Source organism: Ovis canadensis, chromosome 19 (genome assembly GCF_042477335.2).
Source record: "Ovis canadensis isolate MfBH-ARS-UI-01 breed Bighorn chromosome 19, ARS-UI_OviCan_v2, whole genome shotgun sequence".
In the NCBI taxonomy this organism is placed as follows: domain Eukaryota; kingdom Metazoa; phylum Chordata; class Mammalia; order Artiodactyla; family Bovidae; genus Ovis; species Ovis canadensis.
The window spans coordinates 68,410,570-68,432,065 of NC_091263.1; the positions used below are offsets into that span (position 1 = coordinate 68,410,570).

At 46.1% G+C, this 21,496-nt stretch overlaps 1 protein-coding gene across 1 annotated transcript in view; it reads right to left on the reverse strand.

Moving 5' to 3' along the window:
* LARS2 (leucyl-tRNA synthetase 2, mitochondrial) overlaps positions 1-21,496 on the reverse strand; it is a 145,693-nt gene that overhangs the window by 90,769 nt on the left and 33,428 nt on the right. The gene's annotated exons all lie outside the window — the stretch shown is intronic.

Consider the following 21,496-nt stretch of genomic DNA (forward strand, 5'->3'; position numbering starts at 1 on the left):
GGAAGGCGGTGGAAATATTCCCAGACCTTGTTAGGGTGGATATGCTTTTTAAAACTATTATCCATTAGAGGTCTAAAGAAACAGGTGAAGCAAACATGACAAAATAGTGACAACTGTTACATCTAGTGACTGAGCTCTTTTCTCTGTTTTTTTTTTGTATATTTAAATTTTCAAAACAAATTATCATACATAATGAATATGTATGTAGGCATGTATATACATATATATTTCCTCAGCCCCTGGATCTGCTTTCATAGATAGAGAGTAAAAGTTACATAGCCATGGAATAGCATGATAATCTTCCCTTAGGTTTGTGGTTTGGAAAACTGCTTTTATCTAAAATAGAAAAGAAAAAGATGATAGATCCAGTCAGTGGGGGGGGGGAGAAAAAAGATCATTATTCAACCAAATATTAGGCTACTTTCAGTTAGATGGGTGACGCAGACTGCGCTGTCTTGGGAAGTGTCAGCTCCAAGGTGAGACGGGGGTAGGAGGTACGGACCCCTCCTTCCATTCTGCCTTCAAGCTTCCATTCTGCCTTCAGCCTGCTTCATATATATTGCATTTCTACTCATGTCATTTGAAGAAAAAAAATCACATCCACTGCTAACAGTACAGCCTGAAAACCACGGCTGCAGGACGGCCATTCTAACCCCAGCAGAACTGCTTCAACACACGGCTGCCTCACTGGCAATCCTGAGATGCTGGCGCTTCTTGCCTAGAGGAGGCTGGGGATGTCCTGGGGACAGGAGCGTCGCCCCCGCCCATTTGTTCCCACCTGCTGCACACAGGGCCCAGCACGACCCTCAGCACCGCCATTCCATGAAGAAATGCCCGGGCGGACATCCAGTCTCACAGGAACCATACCAAGTGTGCTGGCCGGGGGACACCCTGCTTGGAAATGCATTTCCTGAAACACTCACAGAGCCTTTCTGGAACCTCCCTCCCTCTGCTTTGTTGATTTGAAGGCAACAAAAAGCCAAGAAAATCCAAACAATCACTTCTAGTCTTTTAATGCCTCATCTCAGTAAAAATCATCAAAGGTATCTTTCTGAAATTAAACTGCTTAAAAGCTTTACCTGTAGTCAACTAGCTAGAAAATAAGACTTCTTTCCCATGCTTTGGGAACTACTTATTTAAAACCCAGCCCTGCAGACAAAGGTCTTCTGGGGGGTCCGCATCCACAGAGATGTGAAAGGGCTCCCTGCCTCTTCCTGGAGCAGCGAGTCTCAATGGGGACACTTTTGCTCCCCAGGTAATGACTGGAGACAGGCAGCAAGTGACAACTGTGATGGGGACGTGTTAACGGCATCTGCTATTAATGGGTGGAGGCCAGGGATACTGCCGAAACCCTACAAAGCACAAGACAGCCCCCTGAATGGAAATTACCCAGCCCCAAACGTCAGTAACGCCAAGGTGAGAAACCCTACTCGAACGGTTGCGATCTTCTTAGCTCGAGTCTGTAACCACAGATGGATTAAGAGGAACGAGCAAGCAGTTCTCTGGAGGGCGGTCCATAAAAGCCATCAGACATCCCTGGCAAAAGTAGAAACCTAAGCTAGCTTAGCCCCCCCTCTCCCGCTGGGTGGCCCCATCTCCGCTGAGCACATAGCGCAGTGCAGGTGGGGGTGCTGCTCGCTGTGGCCACCGGCCCGACCACCAACGCTGAGACCGGGCAGAGGGGAGGCCTGGCAAGCGTGGAGACCCGGCGGGCACGGGTCTGAAACTGTTAGGTGTGCGTGATGCTACTCACGGGGAAGGAGTGACTGACTTTACCATCTAAAATTTAAATCACTCAATATGCCTCCGAGTAGCTGTCTGACTTGGGAAAATTGGTAAAAAATTCATGTAATAAATTTCCCATTTTGAAGTTAGAGAGGCACCCAGTTGTTCCTGATGCAACATCAGTTTATCCCCACCTGTGAAAGAGATGTTGAACGGACAGATGTTTAAAGGTCACCCGCTGGAACCCAGCCGACAGCACCCAAATGCTCAGGCCCAGCCCTGCCTGTCCTCCGAAGGCGAGCCTCTGTCTGGGGGCGGGGGTTCTTGCCCCAAGCTGTGGGTGGCACCAGCTCGGTTCTCCGCAAGACCACCGGGGCCCTCACACAAGGGCTGTTCCTGTGTCCCAAGTCCCTTTTCTCTCCTGTGCCTTTCTTGCTCTGCTTTCCAAATAAGCCCACCCCCATGCAAAACCATCCTTGTTTTTAAAACAAAAAGTCAGGCAATTCAAAGTTATAGCTCTAAAAGCAACTGCAATTCAGCCACACTCCACATATATCTATATAAAGATGTCAACTGTTATAACCCCCTGGGCTCTGCAAAGTGCAATCCAGCTGCCAAGAGACCAGATTTACGCATCTAGAATCTCATCAAGTCTCATTCCGCCACACTGCAGTTTTTACATTCAGTGATACCTGGCTTTTAGCATTAGAAACATTTCGCACATTCACAGCCAAACCCGAGGCCGAGCGGAGAAGGTGACCCTCCCTCAACACGAGCGAGGATCAAAACGTCCTCCCTTGAGGCCGGCCCCCCACACCTCAGTGACTGCACAGATCAATAACCCAGCCGGCCTCGCTGGGACCGCCCTGCACACAGTGATTCGACAACGGCCGGAGAAGCCCGAGTCCCAGAGGCCCACCTGGCTGTTTCGGAGAGGAAAACAGTGCTTGGTCTGTGAGGGTGCCCGGCTCCTGTGGACTTCAGGCTGACCTTCCTTGTTCCAAGAAAAGAGGGAGAGAGAGAGTGAGCCGAGGGAAAGACAATCCACTCAGCAGCCGTGTGACTGGGTTCCAGTCCTTGCCTCATCACCAGCATGTGGCCAGAGTCAAGCGTCCATGTCCAGGGGAGAGGGGTGACGAGGCCCATCGCAGGGGCCTCGGGACAAATGTGATGATGCGTGTGAGGCACACGCCAGGTGCAAGTGAGGGATCGATGGCGCTGCTCCCCTTGCTTGGCCCCGCGTGTGTCGTGAAGGAGTGAGGCCGGCCGGTCACCACACCCCGCTCAGAGCGGCTGCTGGACGGGGCGGAGGGAGGGCAGTGGGCTTGGGTCCGAAGAATCTGTGCTCACCATCCCTTACCAAACACTGGCTTTCGGACTGAAAAGAGATTGTGTTCGTGAGGGAGAGACCGAACCACGGGACCCAGACAGGGAAATGCATACAAGATTGCTCCCAGCCGCCTCCGGCGGCAACTCCCACCTCAGAGGGAGGCAGAGAGGTCGCTGCTGACCCCCCTGCAGCTCAGGCAGGACTCAGTTGGGTCTGCGTCTCTTGATCCCACTGCACTTTTGACAGTGATGGGTCCCAGATCACAGAACTACTAACGTCACTTGAGGCCACTGTGCATGTAATTTGCGTTGCAAACCTCACAGTGTTTAGGTCAGCTCTCAGGATTTAAGAAAATGAAATAGACCAAACCAGAGGCAACATGTTCATCAAGTCAGTCACTGGACGGCCCCGTACACAGGAAAATAAACACAGTAAGAAGGGTGAGCAGCCGCCAGGTGTCAGTTTCTGGCGCAAGGCATCGTCTCCCTGCTCCTCACTCTCACCAGAGCCTTCTGGCTCCAAAACAACCAACCTTGTAAACAGAGAGGATGTGGGTACTCACATTCCTCTCTGTGCATTTTTGTCACTTGCTCTTTACTGCAACGGATCAAAAGGAAATGGGTGGTAATGGCCTTGCCTTTTATTCCTTCCCACGATTTTGAGTTCTGAAGGGGAGGGGTTGTGAAAGCCCAGCACAGCTTAAAGGCTAGAGAAACCAATCTCAGGATTCATACTGTGCCGCTTAGGGGTAAATATACATCCTGCATCAGATGCTCCTCGCTGGTGGCGGTTCAAGGTTCCCGTCCACAGCTCAGTGCACCTGCCGAGCTGGAAGAAGGAGGGGGTGGGGGGTGCTCACGAGAAAAATCTGCTGGAAGAGGACGACCCCCATGCGGGGTACCACCCCCTCTAAACTTAGTGGTGGCTCTCAAACTTCATTGCACCTTGAAGAAGACCTTTAAAGCTTACTGGTGCCCAGGTCTCACCACACCCCCAAAACTTCATGTGCTGCCAGGGCTGAGAACTATTGCAAAGAGGTTCTTCCCAAATACATCCCCCTCCCAAACACTGCCTAAGTGTTTGGGCCTGTCTTCATGAACTGAATTTAATGAACTGGTCTTCGGCAGAAACTAAGGGCACAATTTAGTCCACACAAGATTTCTAACAAGCCCCTCCCCAGGCGCAAACAGTGTCCTGTGTTTAAAGGGTCTCCCCAGGACCCTGCTTGGATTCAAATCCTCCGTGTTCTGCAGCCCTGCCCCAACACAGATTCTCTCCATCCTGCGGTCAGTCTCCACTCTGCCCTCACAAAACAAACAGAAGAAACAACAAGAAATACTCACTTGAAGCCCACCTCCATCCCACAGACAAGAAACCTGGGTAGGTAACTACTTGTGCTCTGCGATCAGCTGTTCAGAAACACCCAACTATCTGACAGCTTGACAGCTCAGCCGTCCTCCCAGAGGAGCCACGGCTCTGGAAGGGGCGCTGCAGAAAACCCAGAGTGGGCTGGCCCTCCCCTGCGGCTTCTCGGGAAAGGAGGGAGAGGATGGCTAACTGCTCACTTAGAGGCTCCTGAAGGGGCTTCAGGCCAGACAGGGGCAGAGAGCACGGAGGCGGGGCGCTCACTCAGCCCTGCCTCGGAGTCTTAACTAGCAAGTAACAGGACACGTCAGTCCACGACTCTGTGCCCTCTGCTCTCCTCCTCTCCCGTCCCACGTCTCTCGGTGGCTGGAGCTGCGAAGCAGGGGCCGTGAGAGCTGCTTTACAGGAGGAAACCCCACCTTGGGGGCAGGGAGTGGCCCGCCCGAAGCAGCCCAGCGCTGGGTGGCGGAAACAACTGGAACCCAGGACTCTGGGCTCAGAGGGGACCAGGCAGCAAGACAGCACCTTGGTTAGTACAGCCAGGCTGTGCCTGGACTGACTCAAATGTGTGCTCCAAGGAGGTCTGGGTAGATCAGGCAGAAGCAACAGGCCAGAGCACTCCTAGATAAAGGGATACCGTGGTGAATATTCTGTTAGGAATAACAACGCTCAGTTCCCAGGAGGCTCAGTGGTAAAGAATCTTCCTGAAGTGCAGGAGATGCAGGTTTGATCCTGGGTCAGGAAGATCCCCTGGAGAAGGAAATGGCAACTTGCTCCAGTATCCTTGCCTGGAAAAGCCCATGGACACAGAAGCCTGGTGGGCCACAGTCCATGAGGTCACAAAAGTCAGGCACAACTGCGCACGCACGCACAAATATCCTGGGTCACATAGGGGCATCCACACGGCCACCTGCAAAGGCCCCGAACAACCTGGTCTGTATCCATATGACCTATTCTGACAACCCAGGCTCCAAAGGGAAGGATGTGGCCTAAACGCAGAACCATCAGGGAATGTAACGGGGGAGGCCGGCTCACTGTCCACAATCCCTGGGGAAGAGACCTACTCACTTTCTGAGTTGCTGTTCAGTTCAGTTCAGTTCAGTCGCTCAGTCGTGTCCAAATCTTTGAGACCCCATGAATTGCAGCACGCCAGGCCTCCCTGTCCATCACCAACTCCCAGAGTTCACTCAAACTCACGTCCATCGAGTCGGTGATGCCATCCAGCCATCTCATTCTCTGTTGGCCCCTTCTCCTCCTGCCCCCAATCCCTCCCAGCATCAGGGTCTTTTCCAATGAGTCAACTCTTCGCATCAGGTGGCCACAGTACTGGAGTTTCAGCTTCAGCATCAGTCCTTCCAATGAACACCCAGGACTGCTCTTCTTTAGAATGGACTGGTTGGATCGCCTTACAGTCCAAGGGGCTCTCAAGAGTCTTCTCCAACACCACAGTTCAAAAGCATCAATTCTTCGGCGCTCAGCTTTCTTCACAGTCCAATTCTCACATCCATACACGACTACTGGAAAAACCATAGCCTTGACTAGAAGGACCTTTGTTGGCAAAGTAATGTCTCTGCTTTTCAATATGCTATCTAGGTTGGTCATAACTTTCCTTCCAAGGAGTAAGTGTCTTTTAATTTCATGGCTGCAATCACCATCTGCAGTGATTTTGGAGCCCAAAAAAATAAAGTCTGACATTGTTTCCACTGTTTCCCCATCTATTTGCCATGAAGTGATGGGACCAGATGCCATGATGTTCGTTTTCTGAATGTTGAGCTTTAAGGCGACTTTTTCACTCTCCTCTTTCACTTTCATCAAAAGGCTTTTTAGTTCCTCTTCTCTTTCTGCCATAAGGGTGGTGTCATCTGCATATCTGAGGTTATTGATATTTCTCCCGGGAATCTTGATTCCAGCTTGTGCTTATTCCAGCACAGCATTTCTCATGATGTACTCTGCATATAAGTTAAATAAGCACGGTACAATATACAGCCTTGAGTTGCTGTTACAAGACTGTACAGGGCCAGGTAGACACCTCTGCCTGTGAGTAACAAGCAAGAGCGGTACTGTACTTGGCAAACACTTAGCATACCGATGAGAGGACAAATGTGACGCCAGGGGCCCACAGGTGTGTAAGAATCACCCAGCTTCCCTCCCCATGGGGTGGGGGCGGATCCATCTGCTGCCCAGGCCACAAGGGCATGAGAGAGTGGCCTAGTGCTCCACGCCAAGCATATCCCCATCTTTTAGGACCCAACAAACTTCTTGGCTCTATTATTTAAATCCCCAAGTTCTATCCACCTTCCTAAACAGGCTGTTGGCAGGGGAAGGGCAGTGGATGGAAGGAGTGAAGGACAGGCATGCTGAAGACTGGGGTCGGAGCACTGGATTCAGTCCGAGGGTCTGCTGTGGACTCGCCAGTGACCCTGGGCAACAACTCATCTCTCTGGGCCTCACGTTTCTCATCTGGAAAATGGGATGCGTAACTGCTACAAGGATCCAGGAATCTGGAGAGGGTCGGCCTGCCTTTCCAACACTGGCCCAGTAGGTATACATGGCAGATGCTCAATAAATCTTCATTAAAGCAACAAATACATCAAAATTCATGACATCAAGTGTCACCAGAGTTTAAAAAAAAAAAAAAAGAGAGAGAAAAAAAATTAAAGCTTTGAAACAGAGCCCTTGCAAGTTTTCTTAAATGTAACAGGTTTTTAAAAGAGTAGAATGTCTTTTTCTCTTGGAACCAGTCTGGCTTATTCATATTAAATGTTGTCAAGTATGGGTTCACAAGAGAAATGTCACTCCAATTCATACTGAACAGAGTGTTCTAAGGAACCTGTGTGCAGAAACTTCAAACCTCTAAAGGCAAATGAAGAACCACATATATCTCCATTAGCGATTTCTACAAAATCAAAAACAAATGATGGCTTTTCAAAAGGAGACACGCTTGAGATTAGTTTCTCAGCTCCCTGGTATAACACTGGTTCAGAATTCTGTGTTTTTCCCTCATTCAATCCATCAAGGAGAAAACATTCATGAAGGGTCTACAATTACCCTGTCCTTATCCTGAGAGACTTAACAACAACAACTGGCTATAGTGATAGAAGACGGAGGTTTAGAGAACAAAAAGAAGGGAATTTCCGTCCAACTCGGGGCTCTCTTTGCTCACTCACTGATTGAATTATGCCACAGACATTTATTGAGTCCTGACTGCATATGGGCCCTGGGTCAGAGAATATGAAGATTCGAGCCGCCTACATTAAACCTTTTCAGAGGTTCTCTTTCCTTAAGCAGTTTCTCTGAACTGTCGTTCCCGTTCCTATCTCATTCATTGCCATTTGTCTCTGAGAGAAAAGAGGCAATCCATCACCCCCTCACCTCCCACAGGCATTCCAGAGCAGAGGCCTCTCCCCCACCTCTCCTGCTGCTGCTGCTGCTGCTAAGTTGCTCAGTCGTGTCCGACTCTGTGCGACCCCCTGGATTACAGCCCACCAGGCTCCTCCGTCCATGGGATTTTCCAGGCAAGAGTACTGGAGTGGGGTGCCATTGCCTTCTCCGCCCACCTCTCCTGGCTCTGCTTTATTCCATTCCATTTGCACCTCTCCCAACAAGTCTTTGCCACCCACAGACCCAGCCAGGGGTCCCTGTCCCAGACCACGTGGCCACTGCTTCCTCCCTCTAAACTATCTGCTACTCCCTACCCACTGGAAAAGATCCTGATGCTGGGAAAGAGAAGGTAAAAGGAGAAGAGGGTGGCAGAGGGCGAGATGGCTGGATGGCATCACTGACTCAATGGACATGAGTTTGAGCAAACTCTGGGAGATGGTGAAGGATGGGGAAGCCTGGTGTGCTCCAGTCCATGGAGTTGCAGAGTCGGATACGACTTAGTGACTGAACAGCAACGACTGCCCCCGCCCAGGCTGCTTCAGCCTCACTGTCCCCCTCATCTCGGCCCCATCCTTTCATCCCTCTTCCTTCAACCATCTGTTCAATTCCATCCTCGCTGAGTTTCTGCCTGTGGCCTCCTTTACCTTCCCGGTTCTCCTCCTTTTCTGCAGAGCTGAGGGAACAGGTGTTAATATTAGGGTAATTAATTAATCATGAACCTAACATTTGTCTAAGAACTCATTTGTATGTAATTATGTTTCTTCATTTCAGGACTAACTTTAGCCTGAAAATGAGCATTTAATGAAAACTGAAAATGACAAATGCTAGACACTCTGCTTTTACAGAGCAAGTATTTCATTCTTAAAGGTCTTGTTTTTCAAATCTAGGGCTACAGCTGAATTTTCGTCATTTGAAAGGTTCATGTTCTACGTGCTCTCGAAGCCAATTTAGAGAAGGAGTGTTAAGGAAAAGGAAATCATGGTCTTTGCAGCTTTGAAGACAGCTCACACCGTCTTTCTGAACTGAAAGCAGGCTGACCAGTAGGCTCCTCTTTTGCTGTTTTCCTGGCCATTATCTTTTGAGCATTGTCATTTTTACGGTAACCCGAAAGCTGTCTCCTGCTACAAATGGCACAAGTTTCTGTAAACTATCCATAATTGGACAAGAAGCAACAATTTGCCTAATTGCTTGGTAACTGTTCTTTGCCAGCTGACAAGAATTTCATCAAGGCAGTCAGACAATAGGGACAGCTTTTCTATCTAGACAGCTGGGAATGGAAAACCCTCCATTCAACTACAGATGAGATGAATGGGTGTGAGTTGTAATTTGTTATCAGTCTACTTGGGCAGAAGCCAGTATTTCAACTATTCATACCAAACTAGCTCTCTATCATTGTTTCATTTTTCCTGGGAGGAAAAGAACATTAATTTAATCTGCAATACACTTGAAAATTTCAGGATCAACAGGGCAGCGTCCTCTGAAAGATGTTTTTGAGAAGTGAGTTCTCTAGATTTCCTGAATAATGAGAAGGCTATTTGTTAGAGATGGGCTTGGGTCCAGATGAAGAAGAAATATCAATTCATCAATTCCTTGGATGCAAAACAGTGACAGCGGTGTCCAAGATGAGCTGTTCTGCTGCTTGCGAGCTCTATAAGCAACGAGTAGTGGAAACCCATCACAGCCTCAAAGATGTCATATGTGATGTAGCCCAGTGATGTTTAAGGGAAGGACGAGGGGCAGGGAAGGGCAGATTAGAATCTCACAGGAAGAAGGGGGGGGATTTAAAACTATATATGCCATCTTCTTCTGGGAAGATGGAACAGATGCCCTTTTCCTGTTCTTTCCACTAAGTACAGCTGCAAACCTTGAACGTTATATACGTGTGTGTATGTATGTATAAAGCAAACACAGACTTGGATACATTGAGAAGGGAAGGCAGGCTAATTAGAGACCTCAGCACCTGCGGAATGACACAGTGGTGAGTTTCACAGACTTTCTTTATGCCTCATAAGTCCCAGAATTGGAGCTAATGAAGCCAGTAATCCAGAAATGCTGAGGAGTACAGACAAAAAATAAAAATAAAAAAGAAGAAAGGAAAGCCCGTTTCCTTTAGCCAAAGTACCATGAAAGGGACAGCCTAACAAGAGAGAAAATTTAGACAATTACTGCTCCATCCTACTCAACACCACAGGGAAAAACGACAGCCCTATCCCCACTAGGAAGTGGTTAGTAGAGGGTCTAGACTTACAAGCCTGGGGGGACAAGAACAAGGGAGCCCAGCCTCTCTGCATCAGGGCGGTGTCCGCGGAGGTGGAATGGAAAATCGGGCTCTCCTACTCCTGCTGGACACCAGGCTTTTATACACAGGACAGAGGAATAACAAGGTCCTACTGCATAGCACAAGGAAACTACATTCAGTATCCTATGATAAACCATAATGGAGGAGAATATATATAAAAAGAGAAGGCATATATATATATACACACACACACACACATATATATAATTGAATCACTTCTCTGTCAACAGAAACTAACACAACATTGTAAATCAACTTAAATAAAAATAAAATCCAAGTTAATATGGGGGGAGAGAAAAAAAAACCTTGGCAGCGTTAATGGAGACTACAGGGGTGGGGGAAGGGAGTCTGGACTTCGACCCCAGCCAGCAGTAATGAGGTGGCCCTCCGTCTCTCTGATGGGCCAGTGTCAGAGGAGTTCAAACAGAGAGTCAGGGAGCTCATTCTTGCTCCATAAACACTCGGGAACAGGAAGGTCTGATGAGCCTCCGGGATGGTGACATGCAGGAAGGTGGCCTGCATGGTCACTGGGACATGCAGTGGGCATCCCAGTTGGCACCCACCCAAGGTCCACCTTGGCAAGGCCCAGCACCAGCACGCACTGGGACAGAAGACTCTGCGCTTGAGACCCTCCTGGGCCCCATCCTATGTACTTCTTCATCTGGCTGTTCATCTTGATGCCCTTGGTAATAAGTTGGTGCCAAGTAGCAGACTGCTTTCCTGAATTCTGTGAAATTCGTGAACTCTTGCTAGCAAATTAATCAAGGAGGGGTTGTGGAAACCTCTGACTTAGAGTCAGCTGGTCAGAAGCCGAGGTAACAACCTGGGCTTGTGAGTGGAATAGGAAGTGAGGGCAGGGGGACTGGCCCGCAGGGCTAAGCGTGTAACCTATGGGGCTGGACGCCGTCTTCACGCAGACAGTATCAGAAGTGAGTTACGTCAGAGGACACACATCTGGTGTCAGACATGAGGCTGGGGTCGCAGAGTACTGAGAGTGTGGGGGACGCACAGGAGTGTGGTTTTCCTCTAGAAAAGGTTTAAAAGTGTTGAGTTTAAGAAGCTACACACAAAAGAACACATACAGGTGAGTCCATTTATGCAACTGTGAGAAACTCTGGTGGGTGGTGAAGCTGGAAAGAAGCCAGGGATGGCCGTAAATGTCAGAGCAGCAGCTCCATGCGATGTTGGCAGTGGGGAGAGACAGAGCTGCGACTGGGAAAGGGCCCCCAGAGAGCTGCTGGGTGCTGCCAAGTTTCCTTTCTCAACCTAGGTGGTGCTTGGTTGCATTTCTGATACAGTGTTAAGCTTCATGTACATGCTTTATGCTCTAGTCTATCCATGTCTAACATTTCACAAAGAAATAAGTTATAAAAATAATCCTATATTTGCAAAAACATTACCTATTTTTTTTTAAACTGTGTTTTTATTATTCATTTATGCTCTACCACATGTCAGAAAAAACTAACGGTAGGTCTTATTGTGATTACTAATAAGGTTTGGGAGTATGATCATTCCCAAGGTCCTGTTTTTCTGAACAGAAAAACAAAACCACAGACATACTGCATCAGGGTGGGACCCAGAAATCTGTGCTTTAACAAGCCCTCTTGGTGATTCTGAAGCTTGCCAATGTTAGAGAACCACTGGTCAAAGCACACACATAAATTAACCTCGTTATTTTCATGGAGTAATAACATTATCATCAAGGCCTTGTGGCTACTGCCTCCCAATGTGCATAGAGCATCTCATGTTGTACACTTACAGGCACCTGTCCAGTCAAAAGTTGTACTGGCTATCATGCAAAACTGATGTGTAAATCTGATTCAGCCATGGGGAAGAGGCTTTGCACTCTTATTTTCTAAACTATTTGAGGAGTGAGCTAATCTCTTTAACAACCATAAGAACCTGAGGCTCAGAGGGTAACAGATCACGCCCACCCTGTGTGAACAGCAAGGCCCATCACCAAAGCCCAGGCCTCTGGGATAAGTGTCCAAGATCCGATCTCCAAGAAGCATTTAACAAGCATTCAATTGGGAAATTCTATTCCATGAGCCAGAGCGTGCATCCTTCATAGGGCTCATGACCACAAATGGGCATGAGGATAAAACAAACTATTCCTTGTTGCCCCAGGACATCTCCTTTTCAGTTATGGCTGAGGAGTCCAAGAACGCTATCCTGGCTGGAGCAACCAAAAGCTTTCCCTACCATGTTTTAGGCTGGCAAGTACTGAGCTGGCACAGCTTTGCACGGGGTTGGCTGCACGTGTGCGAGGTATTGGTGATGAGACACGGCGACAATTCTGAACACTAACCCTTACGCATCAGCACCGAGCTTCCCCGAAACGAAAGCACTCGAGACAAACCGCCAGTTCATCTCAGGTAAAACAAAGGTATTGCCTCTTCCCTCCCGGTAACAGAAGAACATTTGGAAGAAGGTTAATTTTTTGATTTTGAGGGAGAGCAAGTGATCCAGAGCCAGAGCTCTACTGGACAAATGGCTTCCCTTCTGGAACGACCTGAAGGAGGACTCAGAGAGTCGAACACTCCGAGGCCTGGCTGCATGTTGTCAAGGCAACCAGAGCCCTGAGCTTTCACAACTGGCATCTTCCCAACCAGGCTTTCAGGCGATCACTTGCCCTAAGTTCTTTTTGTTTTAAGCTATTCTTTAAATTCTTTTAAAATAAAAACTGTTAAAAATGTATCTTTCTATTATCCTAGAAGCCTCATTCTTTCCTGGAGTTTAATCCCTCCTGTCAAATGTCTAGTCCTCTCTGTACATCAAATTCCAAGGTAGTCAGGGCCTTGAGGCAATAATAGTTTTCACTTTGTAATCATACAAAGCATGCTGTTTTTGAAAATGAACTCATGCGGCTATGGTCCAAAGAGCTTGTGTGTTTTGGATGAAAAGACAGTACTGGTTCCAAACCATGATAATGACAGGAGGTTGGGGAAGAAAAGGCTAAACAAAGGCCGGTAGAAGTGCAAACAAACCCCCGTAGAAAGAAGTACTGACATGACAACCAGGGAAACCTGCAAAATGTCTGGCATTCCCTGATTTTATGGCATTGTTGTTAATTGCTGTAGGTGTGATAATGGGAGCGAAGGGAGCGAGAAGGAAAGACAGAGCCTTCATCCTCTAGTGGTAGATAATGACTCTTTCCAGGTGAGGTTATGCGATGTCTGGGGCTTGCGGCAAAATAACGCAGAGCAGAGGGCTATAGACGAAATAAGACTGGTCAAGTAGCAGCAACTGTTGACAATGGGTGATGAGTCTTTGGGGGTTATCTATGGTATTCTCACTTTTAGTGTAGGTTACAAATTTTTCATAATAATAAAGTTATTTATTAAAAAAAAAGGCAGGAGAGAGAAGACAAGAGGAAATGGAAAGCAAGTAAGTCAAGGAAAATGGATGTGGACAAGGAATAGAAAGAGGACAGGGCAAGGGGAGGAAGAGAGAAAGAGAAACAGAAGCAAGAGACGCAGGCGCACGGTGGAGATGCCGTGAGCGCCTCAGCAGCCCCAGAAGAATTTATGGAGGCTGGGCAGCAGGGATGGATAGAACTTGGAAAACGCCAAGGTCAGAAAAGCCAGTCCCAATAAAAATTCTGATAGAGCCACTTCTGACGTGTCTCTTCTACCACCCAGGGATAACCACACTCCGTCTTGGCCAACATAACCTTCGGGGAACCTGGCAGTGGGAGGGGGGCCCATTTTGAACTCATGTCAGTGCCTGGGGGCAGTAATCCCTGATTCCAATGGTGCTGCTGGGCAAACCCACCCGCCTTATTACCAGGCACCGACGTGTATGGGAGACGGAACGTAGAAGCAAGGAAAGAAACCAAACCCAGGAACTTGACATTCAGTGACAGATGGGGCTTCCCTGGTGGCTCAGCAGTGAGGAGTCTGCCTGCCACCGCAGGAGCCGCGGGTTCGATCCGTAACCCAGGAAGATCCCACAGGCTGCAGAGCAACTAAGCCTGTGCGCCACGACTACTGAGCCTGTGCGCCACAGCCCGGGAGCTGCAACTACCGAAGCCCGACCACCCGCGAGCCTGTGCCCTGAAACGGAAGTCACCACGGTGAGAAGCTTGCTCACCGAAACGAGGGCAGCCCCCACTCGCCACAACTAGAGAAGAGCCCTCGAAGCAATGAAGACCCAGCACAGCCAAAAATAAGTACATGAAATTAAAATCTAATGAAAATGACTGCTCGTAAAATAAAAGCTCGTTAAGATCTCCATAGTAAGGAAACTCTGCAAAGAGTCAATTCTTGATTACTCCAGTAAAGGAGACAAGTTAATCCAAACATCACTGATGCCCAGTCCTGTGTTTCCATTTTGTTTTGATGTTACATTGATGGATGACTGTTTGCGGATTGCTCAGCAAACACTATAAACAACGAGTTAATAAAGCTCTGCTCTCACAGGTTCCACAGGCATTACTTTGAGTCCTATCTGGTTGGGACTTTTTTTTTCTCTCTCTCTTCATATGCTGGTTTTGAAGGGAACTCCTAGGAACTGCTCCCCAAATGATTATCCAGATGATTCCTGCTAAAAATCAGGCCCCAGAGCCTACTCCAATCAAAACACAGCTAAGGCCTGGTTCAGAACCAGCTTCAGGCACCAGAGCACTGGTGGGAAGGCACAGGGTCAAAGTCAGAGACAGGCGTGCCTCAGTGAGCCAAACCCCACAGTGTAGAAGCTAATGTCACATCCCAAGGAACTCACGGGGCCATCCCGAGCACCACTGCATGATCACCAAGGCCACAACCGGAAGCCATGAAAACAGAACGCAGGCCACACCTTCTCCAGAAAGGCTGCCGATGAGTCCACGAAGTGCGTGCTCCACACACACGAAAACATGTCTGATCTCTCTCACTGCACGGTCTGGAATTTTATCGCCTCTTTCCTCTTCCCGTAGGAGATGTTTAGCTATTCAGATTCGGCTTTCAGTTTCTTCCTTTCCAAATCAAGATGATAGAAGCTGTACGGGGAATAACATCTGATAAAGTGAAACACAGTGCTGAGCTAAAACGCACCATGTGATTATTGTTCTGGCTCACCAGAAAAGTATTAATCCCAGAAATGTATTCTTTTTTTTCTTTTAATTCAGAGAATTAAGCATTTGCTGTAAGAAAGATGAGAAGGCAGCTCCAGAGCTGGACCATTCCTACAGGGATTCCCCATCCAGGCAGAGGGAGGAAGGATGAGACCATGACCCAGGTTTTCCCCACCTGGGGGAGGAAGAGGAGGTTTCTGAGCCATCTGATTTTTTAAATATTCTGTTGACTGTCAACTAGCCATCTACTTAGTTCAGTTCAGTCGCTTGGTTGTGTCTGACTCTTTGCAACCCCATGAACCGCAGCATGCCAGGCCTTCCTGTCCATCACCAACTCCTGAAGTTTACATAAACTCATGTTCATTGAGTCGGTGATGCCATCCAGCCATCTCATCCTCTGCCTTCCCCTCCTCCTCTTGCCCTCAATCTTTCCCAGCATCAGGGTCTTTTCAAATGAGTCAACTCTTCGCATCAGGTGGCCAAAGTATTGGAGTTTGAGCTTTAACATCAGTCCTTCCAATGAACACCCAGGACTGATCTCCTTTAGGATGGACTGGTTGGATCTCCTTGCAGTCCAAGGGACTCTCAAGAGTCTTCTCCAACACCACGTTCAAAAGCGTCAATTCTTCGGCGCTCAGCTTTCTCTATAGTCCAACTCCGACGTCCATACATGCCACCTACTTACGTGCCCAGTTTTTATGAGACATTAGGGTTGTTATTTGCACAGGGCACAGATCTACCCCACCAATTATAAATAAACTCTTCCTCTACCTCCTCACTCTGCGGCTCTGTATGATCCATCAGAATGTAAAGGTTTCATTAGAAAGCACTGGTGGATTTCTGGGGAAAAGGGTATCAGGAATGCATGTATCTAAAAGATTCTCAGAGAAAAGTTAGTATGTCTCACTATGATTATAAAATTTTTTTCTTTTTCCTTATATTTCTTCTGATTTTTGCTTTACGTATCTTCATTTTTTTGTTGTTACGTGTCCTAATGGTTTACAATGTCTATCTTCTTTGTGAATTGTACCTTTTATCATGAAAAATATTCACCTTCGTTGCATTTTTTTAAAAATAAATAGGCTAAGAAAAAGAAAAAGGACACATGTACCTAAAGTTGTTTCCATTACTCCCATTAAAATGACCGTTTAGGGGGGATTTCCCTGGTGGCTCAGTGGTAAAGAATCTGCCTGCCAATGCAGGAGACACAGTTCAGTGCCTAGGTCAGAAGATCCCACATGTCTCAGAGCAACGAGGCCCGTGTGGCACAACTACTGAGTCTGTGTTCCAGAGCCTGGGAGTCACAGCTACTGACGTCCATGCTCCGCAGCAAGAGAAGCCATCCCAGTAAGAAGCCTCTGCACCGCCACAACGAGCAGCCCCCTCTCACTGCAAGCAGACAAAAAGTCTGCACAGCAATGAAGACCCAGCACAGCCAAAAACAAATAGAGACAGAAAAACGTGTTTATTTTAAAAAATGATCAGGAGAATATAAAGATGGAGGCTGAAGGAACTGCATAGCACAGGAAATAACAGAGGTGCCACTGACATCCCAGAAACATCAAGGAAGTTCGGCCGAGGGACTAAGTTGAAGACAAACACCGTGCACCAAAGAGCACCTTCCCCTCTTAAAGACAGACTGGGTTCTTGAGAAGCAGGGCTCTGGCACCCCTAATTTGAAAGGGCAAGTCCAGAGGGGAGAATGGGCTCTGGAGCAGATGGAAAGCCCACAGACTGGACACCCCAGGCTGCAGGGCCTCGGAAGCGGGTGAAGCTGTCATGCTCACGGGCACCTGCGACTGCAGCTCACACTCAGGTAAAGATCAGAGCAAAGAGAAAGACGCCCCGGGAGCTACAGGTCCCCTGAGCCCCGACAGAAATGAAGGAGGCAGAGAGAATGACCAGAGCTTCCACTCTGCTCCCTTCAGGCTGATGGATCTCTGAACTGATACACAAGTCCACCTCACTCAGGAAACAGGCGGAAAAATCCACAAGGGATCCAAGAAAAGACTCTGAAACAAACAAGGAGAGTCCAGCATTTCAAACTTGTGAAAAGGTTTATTACAAGAAGCAAAAGATAAATTTTCAAGAGCATCGCTTTGTATTCTCAAGAAATTTTCTGAACATAAGTGGTCTGTGAAATGAGATAAGATAGCAAAATAGGAAGAAAAGAAATGTATCTGGCCAAGAGTCTTGAGAAAGAGAATAGGAACTAAATGAGATGAGGAAAACTGAGAATTAATCTAAATATACAATAGCAGAATTATTATTGGCATTAGAAACCACACAAAGCAGCCCTGATTCAATAGGAACTGAATCAGTGATGTGGAAAGCAAACAGGAGACATGCTCCCAAAAGGGAGAGGAGAACAAAGGGACCAAAATCATGAGGGAGGGGGTGAAAAGGATGGCAGACAGTGAACAGAGCACACACTGAGTCGGTGTTCTTGACAAAGAGTCTAGAAAGCTGCCAGAAGGCAAGACTCATACCGCAGATCAAAAGTGGGCACTAAGCAACAGGTGAATTAGAAGTGAAAGGACGGAAGATACACCCTGAGGAAAGTTTTAAAAAATCGTCTCTGGCAAAGGCAGGGACAAAAGGAGTCCAACAGCACCAAAACGAGAGCAGGAAGATCACTGTATTACAAAGAGACGATCTGGGCTGGCCTTAGATTTCTCTATCAGCAGACGATGGGCAGATGGTAGTGGTTCCATAAATCGACACGTGATAAAATTGCACAGAATTCCTCCTCCTCATACATACATACACAGGTACACACGCTGTGTGTACATATAAAAACTGGTGAAGTCTGAATAAGATTTGTACTCTAGTTAATAGCATTATGCCAATGTTAATTTCTTGGTTTTGATATTACACTGTAGTTGTGTAAAGTGATATCATTGGGAAAAGCTGGTGCAGGGTTCATAGGATCGCTCTATACTATCTTGGCAACTTCCTGTGAGTCTATAATTTTTAAGACAGTAGATCAAGGATCAAGGTCTACTAAAGAAATTTGAAAGAAAAAAGAATGATATATACCCCCAATAAGTTGCTGCTCATAGGTGAAAGCAATGAAAAGTCATTCTCTGTTATGAAAATAGCAGCAATATCAGAAGACTCAAAGGAAGAGCTAAAACATCTAAACATTTTTTCACAAATCTAGATTTTTTCAAATGGGCAATCATGCTCTGTAAGGCCTACTGATGAGCACTGAAGCTAGCTAAGGGTCATTCAGTTTCAGTAATTGTTATGGATACGATTTTAAAACCAAAAGCAAAGATCTACATTTCCATGTTAAGAAGTGATATGTGATAAGAAAAATTACAACAAGAAGAAATTAGGCCCCAAATCTCAGAATATACCCCCAAAGCCTCTGGAAAACAGATTTAGAAAATGGAAAGTGTATCTACCAGCTAATCTCCTTACCTTACATAGGAAGCAAAAACATACATACTGTTCTATTTTTTATGTTGATATTGCTAAACACGTTTAAAAAAAAAAGACGTTTTAGAAGAATAAAGAATTGATATACTAGTTACAAAAATAAATGCAAAAATAAATAAAAAATAAATAGCTTACACTTCACTGTTAAAGACTCTAGACTAGCCAAAAGATGGTTTCTCTCATATGCTTTGTCCATCTTTTAATTTTTTAAATGAACTGTATACATAAGTGGTGTATCACAAGAATTCAACAACTAAAGGATGAAAATGCTTTTAAATGGGCAGAATACATCAAGGAAACAAAAACACAACATAGGAGGAATAGCACTGTCAAAATCAGACAATAAGGAAAAACCTCTGTTACCAGATAGTAAAGCCAATTATAAAGCAACTGTAACTAAAATAGTTTAGTAATGACATAGTAATCAATGGATCAAATGAACAGAAACAGAACCTAAGTGTATAATAATAGTGGAAAAGATCACGACCATAATAAAGGTAGCCTTTCAAATCAGTGAGGAAAAGACTGTTTGAAGGTAAAAGAAACAACTGGTTATTCAGAAAAAGGAATTTCTTAGCTCAATTCCAGTTAAGTGCAAAAATTAAAAATTAATTGAGATATAAATGTATTTATCTGTCTGAAAGGCCTTTCCAAGAAAATATTTGTGTGCTAACAATAATCCCACGTGTGCTAAGTCGCCTCAGTCTAGTTCGCCTCTTCGCGACATTATGGACTTGCAGCCCGCCAGGCTCCTCTGTCCATGGGATTCTCCAGGCAAGAATACTGCATTGTGTTGCCATGCCCTCCTACAGGGGATCTTCCCGACCCAGGGATTGAACCCATGCCTCTTAAGTCTCCAGCATCGGCAGGCAGGTTCTTTACTGCTAGCACCACCTGGGAAGCATGCAAGGCAAATGATAAATTGAGGGAAAATATTTGTAACAAAATAAAAATCACTAAGAGAAGGACAAACACCATCTATCTGTACAGACAAAAGACATGGTTAGATCATTCCCACACCCGCCTCCCCCAATTCAAACATTCATTAAAAGCACAAAAACTCACTATCACTAGTAATAAAAGAAGTACAGATGAAAATAACTAATAACTTGGGAGGGTAAATATGTATGACCTTTATGGAGGATAATTTGGCAACAGCAAAGTAACATAAGCAAATTATACCTTTAACTATCTTTAAATTCAAGTACCATAAGCTTTAAACTTGTTCATGGGTTTTTTGAGGAGTCACACTAAGGAAACAAAATATGTGCACTAAGGTATCTGCTCCAAGCGTCGGGGGGTGAACACATCAGTCATAAATTAGCCAGACGACGTGCCCAGCCCTGCCGCTTGGGTGACCAGCAGTAAAATGCCGTCAACAAAAGTGTCCACATTTTAGAGCTTTCTAGAGATCTCAAGGGAGAATTATGGGGGCCTGGCCCATGGGAATTGTTCAGTAACAATTAGACAGCGATAGCAGGAGTGGTGATATTCATCTACATCTCTGCACTTCCAGGCTCAAAATCCCTTATCTGAAATGCTTGTGGTCAAATTGTGCTTCAAAACTAGGGACTTTCTGGATATTAAGAGACAACAGTATATTTACCTAACTAGGTCTGGGAGAGCACCTGGTAACCAATCACAGTACTATTCCTAGAGTAAAACATACATGGATATTCATTTTAAGTGAGATAAACATCAGTTTAGGTCAGGTTTTGTAGTCAAATCAATTATGAAAAAACGTTCCACTTTTAGAGCTTTCTGGACTTCAGATTTTTACAAGAGGGATTGAGAACTTGTACTTACAAACATTAGAATCTATCTAAATGTATGATAATCCACCTGCCAATGCAGGAGACATAGGTTCAATCCCTGGGTCGGGAAGATACTCTGGAGTAGGAAATGGCAATTCACTTGAATATTCTTGCCTAGGAAATCCCATGGACAGAGGAGCCTGGAGGGCTATAGTCTATGGGGTTGCCAGGGGTCAGACATGATTGAGTACACACACAAGAGGTAGGTTACATAAATTATGATATATTCATAAGATGGAAAACTATATAGCGATAAAAAGTCACTTTTCCCAAAGACTCTTTAATAAACTAGAAACATGTTCATGAACAGCGGGTTTAAAAAAAAAAAGGCAAAATAAAAAACATGATTTATGAATTCTATTTTGCAAAGCAAATTACACAGATATTTATAATTCCAGAATAAAAGGCTATGAGGAGCCACACATTGTGGCTTGTGTGTTGAATTAATCACAATGGCTCATGCTCTTCTTTACACTTTTCTGTGTTTTCTAATCTTCTATGATAATCTGGAAAACAACCTATTAGTTTTTGAGCCATTTATGGTTGCTGTTCCTGTGAAGGACTAGCCTAGTTCTCATCCTAGAGGGTTAAAACGCCCATCTTTGCCCTCAAGGAATCTACCGACACGTCTCTGGAGAGCTCAGGGCATTGCTCAGTTCTCTCCACAGTGAATACGTTTCATTCTCTACCAGCACTTCCCCACTGGCTCCTCAGGACAACCTGAGTCAGGCACCAGGACTTTTTCACACCTCCACCAAACAAAACCCTGGTGACCTCGCAAGTTAGTGATAGAAATGGCATCAGTGTTGCAATAAGAACTTAATTCAGCCCATGAACTCATCTAAAGAAGCTGAAAGAAAAATAAAGACAAAAGCCGGGACTGTTTAAATGTGTTTGATTTTCACTCTTTTTCACTGTACTCATCCAGTTGCAATCTTTAAAAAATCGTGGGGGAGGAGAAGACGATCATATTTCAGTTTTTCCCAGGTGCTTCTCATTGAGTAAAAAAGATGTGAACTTGAACTTGACAGACCCAGCAAGGAAAAGCATTTTGTGAAGTAAATAGGATGCTAAAAGTGATCACA